This window comes from Bufo gargarizans, chromosome 6 (genome assembly GCF_014858855.1).
Source record: "Bufo gargarizans isolate SCDJY-AF-19 chromosome 6, ASM1485885v1, whole genome shotgun sequence".
Taxonomy (NCBI): Eukaryota; Metazoa; Chordata; class Amphibia; order Anura; family Bufonidae; genus Bufo; species Bufo gargarizans.
In genome coordinates this window covers 271,213,557-271,232,389 of record NC_058085.1, presented here as the reverse complement: position 1 = coordinate 271,232,389, position 18,833 = coordinate 271,213,557, and the positions used below count along the sequence as shown (strand labels likewise).

Here is an 18,833-nt window from a genome sequence, read left to right as displayed (position 1 = left end):
TCTTCCTTGAATTTCTGCTGGTGTTACATAACCTGAGCATAGCTGCTGATAATAAGAACAAGGTTGATGTTACTTCAATGTGGCTTAGATAGGGTGCTGAATCTCCTTAAAGAGACCAGTTCTCTATGTAGACTTGTTGGCAATGCTCCATGGAAAACTTACAGTATATGGAAAGAGGTATCTCCCAAAAAATAGAACCATAAGAGGTGGTGCTGGATGGTTCTCTTTCTTGGGAGATATCTCTTTGCATAAATGTTACTTCAATGAACACTTTATTATTTATATAGTATGTTCTGTCTTGTGTCACAGAATTATTTTAGTAATCTACAAACTTGTCTTCTGCAGCAATGCTTACTTGTGCCATGTTGTTGTTGCATATCTCTACCCGCTCTAGCACTGCCCCTCAGCGTCTCGCCGTCATGTCTACCATATCACCAATCTGGACGCAAACTAATTCTGACGGCCTATATAGACAAGCCAGGGTGTCCAGAACCTTGCCTCAGTATCGGTTACTGTTATAATCTCTCTCTCTGGCCTGCTCAAGTTTTGATTAGACTGCCTGTGTTTTCACCTAGCTCTCCTTACAGGATTTTCCCTTCTGCCTTTCCTTTGCATGAGTTGCCCTTCTTTGTATCTCACCATTGTGAACCTTGGCCCAGACTTTGACTCTGCTTTCCTTGTCTTCCTCTGGTTTTGTTGCTTCCAGTTGATCTTCGGGTTCTAGCCCACAGCCCAGCCTCACTACTCTCCTGTTCCCACGTTGCTGCTGTATCCTACTGCCAGTTGGTATCTACGCTGAGGATCACAACTTGAGCATCCAACCAGTTAAATACCAATTTACTTACATCCCTCGTGAAGAGTAGGAGGATTCCTTAGATGCTGCACTATGCTGTAGTCATCTCCAGACTGTTTGCAGCCCCAAGGTTCGACTTTTAAAATAAGCATGCCATACTTCAGGCAAATATCATGGTTTAAATCTGGGTTAGGTAACCTTTTGAGAGGTGAAGATCTACTGTTGTAACTTAGGAGGGTTTTGAGATCTACTTGGTGTCAAGTTGTGAGAGTAGCATGGGTGTAATGGTATTGAAATGGGGATATCAGGTGTGTTGCTGGGATTTAAAAAGACACTGGTACAGAACAAAAAGGAGAGTACACCAGTCATCAGATGTTGTCATGGCTAAAATGAACAAAAACTTCATCCAGTGACTCACATATGACATCTTCTGTAGTTGGAGTTATTCTTTTTCCTCATCTCCATTTTGTCCGCTTCCTTTAGCCAGAACACACCTCTACAGGGTTTGCAGCCCAGACTTCACTTTTCCATTATCCTCTCCACCTGAACCTGAACACAAACTCCTCATATTGCTGCTACCCCTAACGCTGTGCCTGCTGTGCTGCTCAGTGACAGAACTACAGGCACCCAAAAATATTGCCATACAGATCATGCACCAAAAATATAGAGTTATGCTGGCAGTACCAACAGCAATAATGGTGCCACACAGTGCCCAAAAATAATTTTCCCTGCTGATATTGCTCTGAACCAGTTATATTGCAAACATAGTGCCCGCAAAATCATTTTACCAGAGTGCCTTAAAACATGTGCCCCACCACTTCCAACTATAGCTTGATCGTACCTACTGTACACTGGCAAGCTATCCTTTCATAGGCCACAGACCTAAAGTGACAATTTAGAGGGACAAAGCCATTGAGGATGTGGAAAAATTTATAATCAGCATTTGCTGCTGATCTATTATCTACTCGGGGTTATTTAGCAGACCACCTTTTGATCATGATTGGCAAGTTACTATGGACCAGATTTTCCAAGTTGCTCTGGGGAGTTGACTATACAGTACATGTGAGAAGATGCGGACGTTAAAGGAATTGTCCTGTTAAGATAGCCCCTTTTCAAAAGTCATGTTAGGATACTGTATGTTGTAATAAAATGACCTTTTACATTGTGGTTCCTTGGGCAACAACAGTCTATCCAGTGAAAACCAATCTGGAAGTAGCTGGGCCAAAATGGAGGCTCCGTCTAAGAACACTACTGTGAAGTCTTCTGCAACATGGTTGCCTTCTAAATCTATTAAACATTAACTGTTGAGCCTCATATGACACAGTTAACATTTTGCCCACTTTGTTTTCATTCCCATGAAGAACCTGATTTGGCAATCCTGCATTTTGTCATTTTCTATGTGGCTGTAAACAAAATACAGTACTTTATGCTGTTCTATAGGTAAGTTTGCTCTTTGAACCTATTATCCCATTTTACTGCCCCCCCCCCCTTTTCTCTTTCTAGATGGATTGATCTACACCATATTATCTGTTGAATTTATGATTATACTAGAAGTCGTCAACCGCTCCTAAAAATCATGTCCAGGAACTTCCATAATGAAGTAGCCTGTACTCAACTTCTACTGGCAGACTTTTAATATTCACTGAGAGCCAGCCTGGGACATTGGCATAACATTTGTATAGATCACTGACTGGTGCCTTCCTTTATTTCTCCTGGGCCCATTAGTTCTGTTTCCTCTGCTTGTTCTAAGATGTCCATATACTTCAGCTCATTACAATAACAAGACGTTGCACAGCTTCGGCACACTGGGGTTTTTAACTCAAATCACATCTATTGATTTAGTCTTTTACATTGCTGCTGTGACTTTTGTTTCACCTGCCTCTGAGCGGAGAACGTGGCTTTCATAAATTTACAATAAATCCTAATATAAAATAATGTCTTAATTAAAACAGGGACTTGGAAATGCAAAGTTGAGTGTGTGAGGATGTTCTGTTCTAAGCAGGTCAGGACATGGGTCATATGGTGATGGTAACATTTTGGACTACTTCTTCTGACCACCACCACATGAGCACTGTACAGAGAACCGTATTAATAACATGACCATCCTCTGCCTCTCGTGTCTAACATTCCAGCTTCTATTTTCACATTCCAGTTAAACAGTCACAGCTTTTTCACCAAATTGATGAGGTTTAAAGTATTTTGAGGTTTGTGTGTGTTTTGCTCAAGGGGAGTGTCGTGTTATTCCTTGGCATTGATGCTGCATTTTTCATACATTCCCATGGATCTTGCTTGGCACAAATTTCTCAAAAACATATTACTTCGTTAAAGCTGTTGTCAGTGCTTTTAATGATGCTTAGTTTATTAATTTGTTGTTGTTTTTGCTCCATTCTACTGAATAAACGTGGAAATTATTATATACTGGTTTTGCTATCCATCTGGGGCTACTTGGAAGACACTAATCCTAGTTGACAGTGGCCCACGCTCACCTTGCAATAGTCAGATCTTCCAGTTTCTAAAGATGCCACAGTAAGTGGTTACCAGAATGCTTATGGCACAAATGTGCAGACATAAGTAATATGGATTTCATGCGTAAGAAAGGTTTCAGACAACTGTAATGCAGCCACATTTTATTGCCAGACCTGAGCCTAGACCACTACAGAACCCTGTGGCCCGAGACAGGATGCGATAAGAAGGATTAAGGCAATTTTCTAGGGCACCGTGAGTTGCTCGGTTTATGGATCTGTAGAACACACCTTTTTATCTTGAATTTTCTGTTACCGGTCAGGGTTTCCTCCTATAAATATAAGAATGTTCAGGATTGGTGGACATGGTGCTTCAGGGGACAATTAGATGAATGATGGTCTATCTGACCACTATCAGGTTGAGCTTCAGGGAGGGTGGGTGCCTTCTCCATCCACTACCTTGGGCACCAGTAGAGTTTGTCTGGCCCCTGCCTATAGGTTTCTACTTTTTGATTTAGCAGAATAAAATGTTGTGATCCTGGATAACAAGTCCATATGAAACATTGAGTCAGCCTATGTGGCATCTGTAGAGCCCATGGAGCAGTAGCAGTGAGACTCCACTTCGCCCCTTCTTCTCAATCATTTTGAATCCACACTGACCACTTCTGTTCACAGCAACCACAATACAGATGTGTCCTTTCTTACCTTGCCTATTTTTTCAACATACAGTAGTATCTTTCCTCTTGGCTGAGATGAAAGGTGCAAGATGTTTAAAAAAAAAAAAGCTTCTTGCAATGCTCTAGAAGAGAGAAGTCAAGGAAAGATACACTTGGGGAAAAGAGGAGAGGGATACTAGAGCATGGTCTGATGAAACCAAGGTTGAACTTTTTGGCCATAATTCCAAAAGATATCTTTAGTGCAAAAACAACACTGCACATCACCAAAAGAACACCATACCCAGTGAAGCATGGTGGTGGCAGCATCATGCTTTGGGGCTGTCTACCTTCACAAAATGCCGCCGCCCAGCGCGTCCCTCCAGCCCGCCCATCTCCTCCGGAATGCGATCAAGCGGATGAATTCTCGCGCATGCGCCGTGCGCGTCTGTATTCGGCGCATGCGCAGTGAATGTCCGACCGCTTCCCTGCTCAGACATCTCCACTGCGCCGATGACGTCATAGTGCTCCGAGGAACAGGCGCAGTGGAGATGTCTGAGGAGGGAAGCGGTCGGACATTCACTGCGCATGCGCCGAATACAGACGCACACGGCGCATTCGCGAGAATTCGTCCGCTTGATCACATTCAGGAGGAGATGGGCGGGCTGGAGGGAGGCGCTGAGCGGCGGCATTTTGTGAAGGTAGACCAATCCTCTAGGTGCCAATGACGCCCCCATAGCACCTAGAGGGTCATTAGCATATCAATATAAGTTCTTTTTTTAGCGAAACGGCTGCCCCAAAAGCTATTATATTAGGATTGTTTGGCAGAGCAGACACTACCGGATCGCTAGTGTCTGACACCTAATTATGTGAAAACTTAGTGGTAGAAACCCTTTAAAGTTTTGGAATGGCCCAGACCTGAATCCGATTGGAACTCTGTGGGGTGATCTGAAGAGGGCTGTGCACAGGAGAAGCCCTCACAATCTGACAGATTTGGAGTGTTTTTGCAAAGAAGAGTGGGCAAATCTTCCCAAGTCAAAATGTGCCATGCTGATAGACTTATACCCAAAAAGACTGAGTGCTGTAATAAAATCAAAAGGTGCTTCAATAAAGTATTAGATTAAGGGTGTGCACACTTATGCAACCATATTATTTTATTTTAATATTTTTTATTCCCTACACCTAAAGGATTTCAGTTTTGTTTTTCAATTTAGTTGTACAGTTTATAGGTCACATTAAAGGTGGAAAAAGTTCTGAAATGATTTATCTTTCTCATTTTTTTACATCACAGAAACCTGACATTTTAACAGGGGTGTGTAGACTTTTTATATCCATTGTATATGGTAATGAAGCCAATCATTTGGATGACCTTCTCTGTGTAATGTAAGTGATGATATGCAGTACAGCTTTCTTAACCGGTCATGTACTCACACTCCCCCTTCCATTGTCCACCCGCACAGTTAAGCCTCATGCGCACTACCGTATTTTTTGTCTGCACCTGATCTGCATTTTAATGGGGACACAAAAAGATGTCCATATGTCTGTTCTGCTGTTCCGATAAAAAGAAAGAAAGAACATGTCCTCTTCTTGTCCGTATTGCGGGGTGGTGCAGGACGTGCGGAACTGGAAAGTTCAAGGTCCACATGGCCGGTATCCGTGTTTTGCGGATCTGTGGTTTACGGACCGTGTGCATGATGCCCTAATCGTAGGTGACCACTTCATTCATGTGTTATGTTACACTTGGGCTGTGCAGAAATTCCATGATCTGTAAGTTTCACTAGAGCTCCATGGATGTAGTAACACACCTGCTTAACCAGACGTGTTAACTTTTAACTAGTTGTGTTAAGCCGACACCTTCAATTGCTTTTCAATGACTTTTGTATTGGGATATCACGATGAGTTAAGAAATTTGCGTTAAGAGTTTCAGTGTTAGCCCTGCTACATCCGTGTATCACCGGTGGACAGCCTTCTTTATGTGACTTTTCTCTAACACTGTATATCGCAGTGTGGGGTTTTACAGGCTTGCACAAGGGCTGGACTTTGTGACCTAAAAGCACAACAGATGGCCAAAAGATCAGAGACGCTGAGGAAGTTGGATTATGTTTGACAGCAAGAGGATATGCATGAGAGCACAAGGACAATGGTGGAACCGCTCCCAGGGCTTCTGCTGAATCGCTGGAGATGACATATATACTTTAAATTCCAACTTTAGGCTCCGATCCCATCACATTTAAGATAAAGGGATGTAGATCTGCATTTACACATATGTTTACTTGTTTTTGAAGGTTCTGTATGAATATTTCAGACTGAGGCTGGCACAGTTGGCACTGTTATGTAGACATTGTGCTTTTGTAAGCTCACAGCTGGGAACGTGCCGGAGGGAGTGTGCATGACACCGAGGTTGCTAAAGAGGAGCTGTCGCCTCTTCTGAGAAGTCCCCATACAGTAATGAATCAGGGGCATCTTTTCATATAACTGTGCTATTCCATTCCTACGTTATTGCTACTAGAAGTTTATAAAAAAAATAGGGTGTTGCCTGGTGGGTGGTGGTGGGTGTGTCTGATACTGGCAGCACTGATTGGACAATATCGGACTGTGCAGGGACACACCCCTCACTGTTAAAGGCAGATTCAGAAGTAAACTTCTAGTAGCAATAACTGAAGAATGGAACAAAATCATTACCGCGTGGAGAGTTCTAGAAGTCACTGAAACAGACAGAAGAGGTGACACATTTTGATTGTGGATTACGGCGCGAACAGAATCCACAGTGGATTTTTACAGTGTGAACATACCCTCAGGGAGTTTCTGATACGTTTATTGCCTTTTATAAGATGGTAGACAGATTGGAAGTTCAATACAGGGACATACAAGCCTTAAAATACCACAGACCGAGGTCCACAGGCAAAAAGCCACATAAGCCTAGAGTGGGAACTGTGACCATTTGGATGCTGTGCTTTCCGACCTTCTGTATAGGCGAGACCTGCTTATATTTGGTGGGCAGATACTTGGTTTCTGCTTTGCTCCATGTGGTCTACGGTTTATTTTGGGTAAAATAAAGCTTAGTTTGGACTTTAAATCCATGACGCCTGTGAACTCTCACATCCTGATGATGTTTTGCTCCATTTTTCATACTAGTATACTAAACAAATTGCCTGGGTGAATCTGTGTCAAAAAGAGCGGTCTCTTCTGTCTTAATTTGTCTACCTCCAACCTTCACAAATTGCAGATTACACACAGTTTTTCCATGCAGAATCTCGAACGCAGAAAACGCAGCGTAGCACAGTACCAGTACCAACAAAGTGCATGCGATCAGACAAATCTTATGTACACTTTGCCTTTTCATTCCATGTGTTTTTTTTAATCTGCGGCATGTCAATTCTTTGTGCGGATTTTACCCTTTTCAGGGTGAGATCTGTGGCAAAACCGCATCAAATCTGCACCAAAAACAGCACCTGCCTGGAAACTGGTGAGGAATTTCTGCAAGATAGCCTGAACCTGTGTGCAGGTAGCCTTATTCTTTTTTGCTGCTGAGGGGCTCTTCAGCAAAAAAGACACCACTTTTTCTTGGATTATTAAAGGGGTTATCCAACCCCCATAATGGCCCCTCTAATGCCCATGTTTCTCACGCAGGTTTTACTTACCTTGCTCCCCGGAACTTGCTTTGCTTATGATGCCAGCAGAGCCGCCGCTGCATCTCACCGCCGCGCGGATCAAAACATCCGACAAGGGGGGGCAGCCAATAGCAGGCCGTGACAGGGACAAGCCTCCCTAGCATTGTGGGTGACGTTAGGGAAGCTTGTTCCTGTTGCGGCCTGTTATTGGCTGGATCCCTCCACGACTCCCCCCCCTCAATCTTCCCGTCGCTGGATGTTTAATGGGGAGATGCAACTGCGCCCGTGCCAGCAACAGAAGCGACACGGGTGCCGGTGAGCAAGGTAAGTACAACCTGTGTGAGGGGGCATTATAGGGTTTGGATAACCCCTTTAAGGTTCATGCATACAATAGTGTAGTTATTCCAGATTTTCGACACAGGTTTTCGCTACATTTCTACGCTGCACCATAATTCTCATGAGTTAAGTGAGGATTTTGATGGAGATTTGCCCCAGATCTCATACTTTTGTATTACTGCTCTCAAAATGCTCACAAAATCCACAGCGCAAGGTAATTTCTGAGCGGAAAATTTCCACACTGTGTACATGAGATCTTGAAAATCTCATCTACTTAGCCAGTACTGTATTACGCTGCAGATTTTCCACACGAAATTCCACAGGTTATTTCATTGTCTGTCGTCCAGTGCCCGGCTCCTACAAACTTTCATTTTGTCAACAGCTATGGATTCATGATCCTTGTACAGATACTGAAGAATAATGACTTGTTCTCCTATAGACCCATTCATTACGGCTATATAATGTGGACCCATCGTTACGGCATGCCCCACAAAGACGTGGGCCTATGAGTGTGCTCTTATAGACGCCCCTCTCCCCCATGTGTTTTATTTGTCAGAATTTTTTTCCCTGGAATGTGCTGTATAGTAAAAAAAAAAATCCAAAGCTTGTGAGATTCTCAGGCACTATGACACATGACTCATCTGCTGTGCCACCAAATAGCTTCACCATGACTTCATTTAGATACCAAAAACAGTCCCTTGTCCAGTGCAAAACAAGACATGATTTTAGCATTCCCCATACATTACGTTTCTGTTCTGTAGAACATTTTAAATGCTCGTTCATTATTTCTCTTGGCAGCAGAACTGGTTTTGTATACATCGAATCCAGATTTTTCCATTCATAAAATCTTCTCGTACCGGTCCGCAAATTATTATTGTCCTGATTGCCATATAGTATTAGATATTGCAGGAAAGATGATATTTTTTATTGGGGATGGTGATTCTGCCATTATTAGCTTGGCTTCTGGCGTAAGAATTTAGCGACATTCCTGCTATGTCCGTTCCTATTTTTGAACATTTTGGAAAATGTTCACCATTAGTGTTTCTGATGGATGGAAACATTTGTTACGCTATAAGTTCTATGTGGAAGATTTATCAAGACTGGTGTAAAGTAGAACTGGCTTAGTTGCCCATAGCAACCAATCTGATTCCACCTTTCATTTTTCAGAGCTCCTTTGGGAAATGAAAGGTGGAATCTGATTGGTTGCTATGGGCAACTAAACCAGTTTTCTTTCACACCAGTTTTGATAAATCTCCATATGGCTATACATTAGTATATTTCCTACATTGTATGTAATTACACCATCTATGTGTCCTGTGTGTGTGTATGTATATATATATGTGTATATATATATATATATATATATATATATATATATATTTTGTGACACAGTGAGATTTTTGGTCTGGGAAAACTGGTATCTTCCTCCCAGCATTTGCTGCTGGGCTGCTTTACAGCCAGGTGAGGTCAAATACCAGGTTTTGGCAGCACCTGGCTGTCCTTAAATAGGCAGCTGGCCTCAGAAGCGAGGTCTCTGTGTTGAGATCTGGGAGCCTTGTGTCTGGTGAAGGCTTGCTACCTGTTTGGCGTGAAAACAGGTTGGTGCTGCTATGCTCAAGGACTCTTTGAGACAGAATTGCCGCATGGTGTGAATTACCACCAACACCGCAAGGTGACTTTTTGCTTGATTATGATTATGCTTGTTTTGTCACTTGCCTAAAGTGTGAATAAAACGCTGAACTGTTTGATCCAAAGAACTTGTTGTTGCCTCTATACTGCGTCCGCTAATCCTGTTTAGCAGAGCGAAACCCCACAATATATATATGCAGGGGCGGACTAGGGTCTTAAAGTGGCCCTGGAAAAAATAGTAAAAGTAGCCCCATTTTGTAGTCTAGTCCAGCAATGCCATATTATACCACCCCAACAGAGCCAAATGCCACAGTCCATCACAAAATACTGCCAGCAGCACAAAATACATCCCCAAAACTTACACTGGCCGGCCGCGAGGAGGGCCCAGGTGGCCTCCTGCGCATAAGCACAATGGGAACTTTCCCTGTAAGGTCTATGGCCAATCTGCCCCTGTATATATGGAAGGCTAAGTTCCTGGGATGAGGTCTTATTGTCTTCTTGTCTACTCCAGTCTAGTCTTTTATGTTTAGTCAAACATGAGTAAACTTTACTATGCTGCCAGAAGGCCAGCAGAGAATTCCCAGTTAATTTTTAAGCTTCCGATATCTATTCTAAGCTTAGTAAAGGTTGTAAGATAAAGTTAGATGTAAGCTGATGGTAGGACCTTTCTATCTGTTTGTTAAACTGGTGTTTTTATAGCAAGTTTGTCAAGGATTTTCTCCAGCAGAATATATGATTGTAAATGTTGAAATTTAAAGTGGATTAATACTGCTGTCCAAGCCAGCCAAAATTGTTCTGATTGGCCAATATTTATTTAACATAACATCCCAGGAAATAAGAGAGAGCGGCATGGACATCCCAGAACGGGACATAGGAGCAAAAAAGGTGAAAGAAATACATTACAAAATTACAGTAGCCTTCATAGATGATTATTTTAAAGCATATTTATGCATAATGGAAAACCCCTTTAAGGACTGATCTGTCTCCTCTTTTCTGAATCCACTCCTAGTTTTGGCTTAAAAAAATGAACTGGTATCTACATTAGTTTCTCTGGGTAAAATGCAAACTGTACAAAATTCGTCATTATTCTACGGCCATATGCTGGTTGGAGTGCATTAGGCTACGTTCACGTTGTTTCTTCTGTTTTTCTGTTCCATTCTAGAGATACAAGACTGGAAAAATGGCATACTGTATGACGGGAACAATAGCACCTGTCAGATACCATTGGGTTTGTTGGGTTTCCATCAGAGAGCCTAGAATTTTCCTGGACAGAGTAGTGCAGCAGGTTGTGCTATTTTGTCCTAAGGGTACTTTCACACTTGCGGCAGGACGGATCCGACAGGCTGTTCACCCTGTCGGATCTGTCCTTCCGCTATTTCGCCGTGCCGCCGGACAGCCGCTCCGTCCCCATTGACTATAATGGGGACGGAGCGGCGGCACGGCGAAATAGCGGAAGGCCCATCAACGGTCGTGTGCATGAGGCCTTAGGGTACTTTCACACTTGCGGCAGGACGTATCCGACAGGCTGTTCACCCTGTTTGATCCGTCCTTCCGCTATTTTGTCCTAAGGGTACTTTCACACTTGCGGCAGGACGTATCCGACAGGCTGTTTTCCCTGTCTGATCCGTCCTTCCGCTATTTCGCCGTGCCGCCACTCCGTCCCCATTATAGTCAATGGGGACGGAGCGGCGGTCCAGCGGCACTGCGAAATAGCGGAAGGACGGATCAGACAGGGTGAACAGCCTGTCGGATACGTCCTGCCGAAGTGTGAAAGTACCCTAAGGCCTCATGCACACGACCGTTGATGGGCCGTTCCGTGCATTGGGGATCGCAATTTGCGGTCCCCAATGCACGGGCAACATCCATGCAGATTCCGCAGATGGATCCAGACCCTTTCAACTTGAACGGGTCCGTGGTCCGTCTGCACAAAAAAAAAGTAGTGCACGCAGAAACCCCACAGAAGCGCTCCATGGTGCTGCCGTGACTCCGTTCCGCACCGACCTTCCGAATTGCGGCCCCGTTCCTGCTGTTTGCGGGCCACAATACGGGCACGGCCGTGTGCATGAGACCTTATACTGTGTAATATCTGTTTTTTGAAGTGTTGCCGACTCTCTTTAGGGCACTGCAGAGTACATTTAGGGGTCTAGGTAGGGAACAGGGTGTTTTTCCAGAGTTATTCGTGCTAATTGTCATCTTCTCTTTATGGTCTAAGCCCTCCAGGTTCTACATGTGCAGGGACATAGAGCCAGTGTCCTCTTGTCATTTGTCTTTCCATAGTTTATCAGGACCCTGGGTTGATAGCAGCAGCGGTTTCTTCCTGTGTCCTTCCAGCATTCTCAGTGTGCTGCTACTCTCCATTTGCATTCTTCTGCCATATTCGGTCATCTTGTTAAACCTTTCAGTAAATTACTTGATGAAGTCGAGCGGTTGAAAGCACAATGTTAATGTCAGAGGGTTTATAAACTCTGCTGATGGTCAAACAATTCACAGAGCAAGTGCACTGGAATGACAGCTCTGTTCAAAACAAGCCTTGTTTGCATCCTTTTGTGTTAAATCTGCTCTCGGCTGCCAGCGTTGCGCTGGCATTGTCTGCTGAATGGCAAGTACATTTATTGTTGCATAGAAGGAGAAGAGGACATCATGGCACTCTACATTTCACAGGGTTGAGTGCCTTTCTGCTGCTTGGCTATTTATGTGGGGCAGGAACAGAATATTCCATAGCAAACCACTTTTTACCACCAAGTTCTTTGGTTGGAATATCTGAACTTTATATATATATTTTTTTTTTATCTTTTAAAATGCTCTCATCATTCAGAGATCTTTTGGCTTTGTCTGTGACTGGAGTATAAAAATGACAATAATAATCCCCACTCGGCTGGATCTCTAATGCTCACCTTAATGGACTATTGGACCTTAGTGAAACAATAAGGGATGAGGATGTTGCTGGACTATTGCATGATATTTACATGTATTTGAAGTACCATTAAACACAGTACAGTAGCTCTTCTCAGTCATTACAAGCCTTGGAACATAGTGCTGTCATTAGCAAACCCATAACAGATGTGTCCTTCCTTGTCTTTCCTCTTTGCACAACATATTCATATTCCAAAATGTATGACACAAGATGATCAGCTTTTAAAAAAAAAAAAAGGATATTCTGCCACAAGATGGCTCTTCTGTATATGTGTGTGTTGCCACTCAGTGGTTGTGTTGAGCATTGCGGCCTGTCAAGAGGTTTTTCTAGCTTGTCGAGATATTGAAGTCCTTAATAAAATTTGGCTCCTCAGCTGTTGCAGACTTGAAAACATTTTCAATATTCTGGTGCACTATACAATGTATGCTTCAATATACACTGGTTGTACTGGTAAGAACATTGTAATAATCTCTTCAATCATCTCTTTTGTTGTCCAGGACTTTTATGTTAATGTTTTTTGTTGATAGGAGCTACTACAATACTGCTCCCATTCTGGCAATGGAGCTACATTTAAAAAGCCAATCTGTAGGGGTGCAGTTTGTTGGAAGCAACCAATCAGCTAGAGGTGGCCTATCCTGAGTCTTGTTGCCTGGGAAACCTTTAAAGGGGTTATCCCATGACTAATGTAAAAAAGGAAAATCGGACATCGTTTAGGACATGACTATCTCTTTCTAACAAAGCTAGAACCAGCCCTGTACTCCACGTGGATCCAGAGATCTCACCATGCATTGCTCTGCTGGATTGATATCCAGCTGTCAGCTCAAGGGGAGTGTCTTTTCTGCTGAAGCTCAGGGGGCGTGTCTCAGTTCTCCCTATCACAGCTCAGGAGGCAGTTGAAGGATGAAACTGAGCATGTGCGGCCTTCTCAGTGAGCAGGACAAAGAAATGAGAAAAAAAGCAAATGGCTGGTGGCGCTATTTTATTGAATTACTCAGTGGCTATGCAAAAATTTTAATTGCATGCAATTACAAAAGTATTCAGAACCAGGTGCTGCTTTGAAAACTGTAGACTATTTTTCATAGGACAACTCCTTTTTAAGACCACAAGTAAAATGAACACAAAGTTAACTTCATAAATGTAAAATGTAGTGATGAAGAGTTGCACAAGTAGCAGTTGACATAGCCTACAATATAATTATCCTTTTAGTCATACAGACCAGGCTGACCAATAGGACAAGTAAGAAAGTATAATTTGCTGTGGGATAGATGTCTGAAAATATCCTCCGACGAGACTCTGAGTCTAAATTAATGTGATTCATGTACACATCATAAAAGTACAAAGGTTACTATTACATTGGTGCACATATAAGGTCAATTTGATGACTGCCTCTTCCATAATACATGCTGAAGGACGGCCTACTCGAGAAATGATCTGTCTATTTGTTCTACACATTAACTGAAACTTCAAAGATAATTTTTTTTTTAAAACATGTGCATCCAATAATCAATCCCACCATGGTTAGTGGAATTCTGATTTTACGTGTAGACGTGTAACTCCTACAGAGATCACATATTGCCACTTGTCACGTTCTCCTCGTGAGATGAATTTAAAAGTTGTGTATGTAAGTGATTTACAGTACAACTATGCAATAAAATCATCTGTTAAATCCATCTTTTTTATTAGGGTAAACCGCATATTAACTGCAGTGAACATTCGGATGAACCTTCTGTGTTTTTCTATCAGAAAGTGAGAGGATTTTTGTATTTAGAGTGTGTAAATTATAACAGTTTGGGCTGGATTATAGAAAGGGCACAGGGTCACTTGCCTTGGAACTTCGACCACATTGGGACCCTAGGGGGCATCCACCATCAATCCGTACTTCCAGTCCAGGCCCTTTTTTTAAGATCATGTTTTAAAATACTACCAGATCAGAAGAACAGATTGGGGTTCCAGCAGGGGCATAGCTAAAGGCTCATGTGCCCGGGTCCAAGAGTTCAGCTTGGGCCCCCCTTCCCTCGGTGCTTTGTGGCCAGGGGCCGGGAAGCACATAGCCTTCATGCTGCCTGAGGTAAAAGTTGAAATGACCTAACCCCTTCCCTCCAGCCAGAGGTGTAACTTGACCAGCATGCACTTTCTATAATACCAGTGTCTAATTAAGTGGCACAAGAGTCTTTGGGCCCCCTCATGCTCCTGGGCCCGCTAGCGACTGCTACCTCTGCACCCATATAGCTACGCCCCTGGGTACACCTATTACTGCCTTTGTGGGGAGCCACAGAATGGAAGGTTTTATCCCCCATGGCCCCACCTCTCAGGAAATTGGGCTCTCCTTATGACTGGTTGGTGTTCCTATCTAGCCCTGAAGGTGAGTGAGGTGGCTACATGGGTGTTGTTTTCTGCTATGAATACTTATGGTGTTACTGTCTTGACTGTCTCCAAAATGACTCAGAGTTTAGTGGAGTAGGCCACACTTGAGTAGCCACCATTCCTACCTGTGGCTGTAATAGGGTCCAGGATGGGTCTGAGCTCAGAGGTGGGATACGGACTCCCCCCAAAATTTGTAGGTTCTCTACCAACCTTAATCCAGCCTAGATATACAGTATGTTAACATCATGGTAAGAAAATGTGGCCATAACAAGAATAACTTTTCTCTGTGAGGTCTATCCTAGTGTAAACATAAGGAGACGTTTGTCTTCCTATATGGGTGTAGTGTTTACATATAGAGAAAAACAGGACCTTTGCACCTTTTACAGTTTTACATCATCTATCAAATAAGTTGGTTCTTCTTGTGTAATTGGAGTTTTTCCCTTTTATCTGTGCATAGATGTAGCAGAGCCAAAAATAAGTTGCATTATCTATGCATTTCCCATGTAAAAGTAAAAACATCACAATATGTTTTGCTGAATGAAGAACCCGTCCTGAAGAACCTGTATGTTCAGAACGTATCGATAAACTACGTCTATGGTGACTATAGCAGTCATGTTATTTCTCTCTTATTGTAGGGTTCGATGATGTAATGATCGTGTTTTGGGAAAGAAGATTACAAAGGTTTACAGTGCGTTAATACTGAAGAAGCAGAGTAAGTACAAGGAATACCAGCACAATATTACAGTTTGTGAAGGGGGGGGGGGGGGGTGACACATGACATGAGCCCTGTTGGTGCTGCTTAGTGGCAGACAGCCCGAGGATTATACAATTATTCCTTCTTCCTCTTTTGGTGCCTGGTGTAATGTCATGCACCCTTGTAAGGGCATAGTATAGGAAGTAGCATTACATTATATAATAAAAATGCAAAGTAGTGAGAAAAAATAAAAAGAGGAAGAAAGTTATTATTGGCACCTGAGGTGACCCAAACTGTCACAGAGAGGATAGCACTACTATAAATGGCATGTTACGTAGGGTCGATTTAGGTTAGAGGTTTTATATTGTGGCTTAGAAGATTCTTAGTTCTTAAAGGGGTTGTCCAGGATTCCCTCTTTTTTAAGTTGACCTAATGCAAGAATCATACCCACCTGGTCACCGCTCCTCCAGTCCTGCTCCCTGACTGCATTCGGCAATCTTCTGGTCAGTCTGAGGCTTGTTGACTGCCGGCCAGGATGCAGACAGGGTGACCTGCACCACTGCAGCCAGTGACTGGCCTCTGGGGTGACGTGAGCAGCACATCTCTCTTGGATCCCATGCCACTTGGGGACACATCATCACAGTCCAGTCAGAATTCTACACACCTGGGATCAGAAGATTGCTGGATGCAGCCAGAGTTCAGGACCAGAGAGGTTTGGATCAAGCTTCTTGTATCAAGTCAACCATACTCGGCTATATTAACTCAAAAGCAAGGGGTTCCTGGACAACCCCTTTAAATTGGATTGTCTTATTTTGACAATCCTTATTAATAAACTAGCTTCCCCCATGATTAGCCAATCTCTACAGGTCCTTCTCAAAAAATTAGCATATTGTGATAAAGTTCATTATTTTCTGTAATGTACTGATAAACATTAGACTTTCATATATTTTAGATTCATTACACACCAACTGAAGTAGTTCAAGCCTTTTATTGTTTTAATATTGATGATTTTGGCATACAGCTCATGAAAACCCAAATTTCCTATCTCAAAAAATTAGCATATTTCATCCGACCAATAAAAGAAAAGTGTTTTTAATACAAAAAAAGTCAACCTTCAAATAATTATGTTCAGTTATGCACTCAATACTTGGTCGGGAATCCTTTTGCAGAAATGACTGCTTCAATGCGGCGTGGCATGGAGGCAATCAGCCTGTGGCACTGCTGAGGTGTTATGGAGGTCCAGGATGCTTCGAATAGTGGCCTTAAGCTCATCCAGAGTGTTGGGTCTTGCGTCTCTCAACTTTCTCTTCCCAATATCCCACAGATTCTCTATGGGGTTCGGGTCAGGAGAGTTGGCAGGCCAATTGAGCACAGTAATACCATGGTCAGTAAACCATTTACCAGTGGTTTTGGCACTGTGAGCAGGTGCCAGGTCGTGCTGAAAAATGAAATCTTCATCTCCATAAAGCTTTTCAGCAGATGGAAGCATGAAGTGCTCCAAAATCTCCTGATAGCTAGCTGCATTGACCCTGCCCTTGATAAAACACAGTGGATTAACACCAGCAGCTGACATGGCACCCCAGACTATCACTGACTGTGGGTACTTGACACTGGACTTCAGGCATTTTGGCATTTCCCTCTCCCCAGTCTTCCTCCAGACTCTGGAACCTTGATTTCTGAATGACATGCAAAATTAGCTTTCATCCGAAAAAAGTACTTTGGACCACTGAGCAACAGTCCAGTGCTGCTTCTCTGTAGCCCAGGTCAGGCGCTTCTGCCGCTGTTTCTGGTTCAAAAGTGACTTGACCTGGGGAATGCGGCACCTGTGGCCCATTTCCTGCACACGCCTGTACACGGTGGCTCTGTCCACTGCTTCCGCAGGTCCCCCAAGGTCTGGAATCGGTCCTTCTCCACAATCTTCCTCAGGGTCCGGTCACCTCTTCTCGTTGTGCAGCGTTTTCTGCCACACTTTTTCCTTCCCACAGACTTCCCACTGAGGTGCCTTGATACAGCACTCTGGGAACAGCCTATTCGTTCAGAAATTTCTTTCTGTGTCTTACCCTCCTGCTTGAGGGTGTCAATGATGGCCTTCTGGACAGCAGTCAGGTCGGCAGTCTTACCCATGATTGCGGTTTTGAGTAATGAACCAGGCTGGGAGTTTTTAAAAGCCTCAGGAATCTTTTGCAGGTGTTTAGAGTTAATTAGTTGATTCAGATGATTACGTTAATAGCTCGTTTAGAGAACCTTTTCATGATATGCTAATTTTTTGAGATAGGAATTTGGGGTTTTCATGAGCTGTATGCCAAAATCATCAATATTAAAACAATAAAAGGCTTGAACTACTTCAGTTGGTGTGTAATGAATCTAAAATATATGAAAGTCTAATGTTTATCAGTACATTACAGAAAATAATGAACTTTATCACAATATGCTAATTTTTTGAGAAGGACCTGTACAAAAACGGCTGCTGAACCTTAGCGGCCACTATAGGGCAAAAAAAAACACGTTGACTATCTTCTAATCATGTACTATCCCATTAAGCAGCCAAACTGTATTGCTTTTTAGTCATGAGGCAAATATCTGGATATCTTCTATGACTAGGGGTGCTTGTTCTCTTAATAGGACTGCGAACGTGGCATGATAATGTCCCATGTGGCTGAAGTTACCGACACTTGGCCATGTTTATAAATGCAGACTGGTTAATGGTGATCTCCCTGGGTGGTCAGTCATTTCACTGATATGTTGCACTTTTATAGTTTCATCAGATACTTCCACTAGTGGCTATAATTGTCATGTCAACAGCGCCATTAAAATATCTAAGAGATGGTTTGAAGTCTTCAAGATCATATGGCTTGTCTGCAAGTCACCTGCCAAACATGACAGCTTGGCGCTATGACATAAATAATATGAGTTTTTCATTTCACCGGCTCAGTATAGTAAGTGAGGTCACCTACTATTGGAACAAGCATGTAGACTGGAAGCTCACTTTCCACATAACGTGCTCAAAGGCGTTTAGTGCTTTGTTAGTAAATAACCTCATCAGATGTTACAGGGTCCTGGTCCCGAAATCTCTATAGGACAAATGTTAGACTCATGATTTTTACTACTGTTCATGGCTGCTTGTCTCTAGGTGATATGGTCACGTTATTGATAAAGTTAGTAGTTCGGCTCCTCCATGAATCACTAATCACCTGTTAGATACCTGGACTGTTGACTGAATACTAGAGCCATGTTTAGAGGCTTTTTGTTTTGGATTAGCAGTGTGTGTCCAAGGTTTCTGTCTAGAGTATTTCCCAATGGTATCCATCACAATGTTAACACAATGCGCCCCATGTTAAAGAAAAAAAAAGTACACCACGCATTATACATAATAAGGA

At 42.9% G+C, this 18,833-nt stretch overlaps 1 protein-coding gene across 25 annotated transcripts in view; it reads left to right on the top strand.

Annotated features, from left to right (window-relative positions):
- Window positions 1-18,833, top strand: part of SORBS1 (sorbin and SH3 domain containing 1) — a 336,387-nt gene that overhangs the window by 176,210 nt on the left and 141,344 nt on the right. For 8 of the 25 annotated variants that reach the window (XM_044298967.1, XM_044298966.1, XM_044298968.1 and 5 more), the window contains one exon: window positions 15,398-15,474. The exons of the other annotated variants lie outside the window; for them this stretch is intronic. The gene's annotated coding sequence lies outside the window, so the exon portion shown is untranslated. The remainder of the gene's footprint in view (window positions 1-15,397; window positions 15,475-18,833) is intronic. 25 annotated transcript variants of the gene reach the window in all.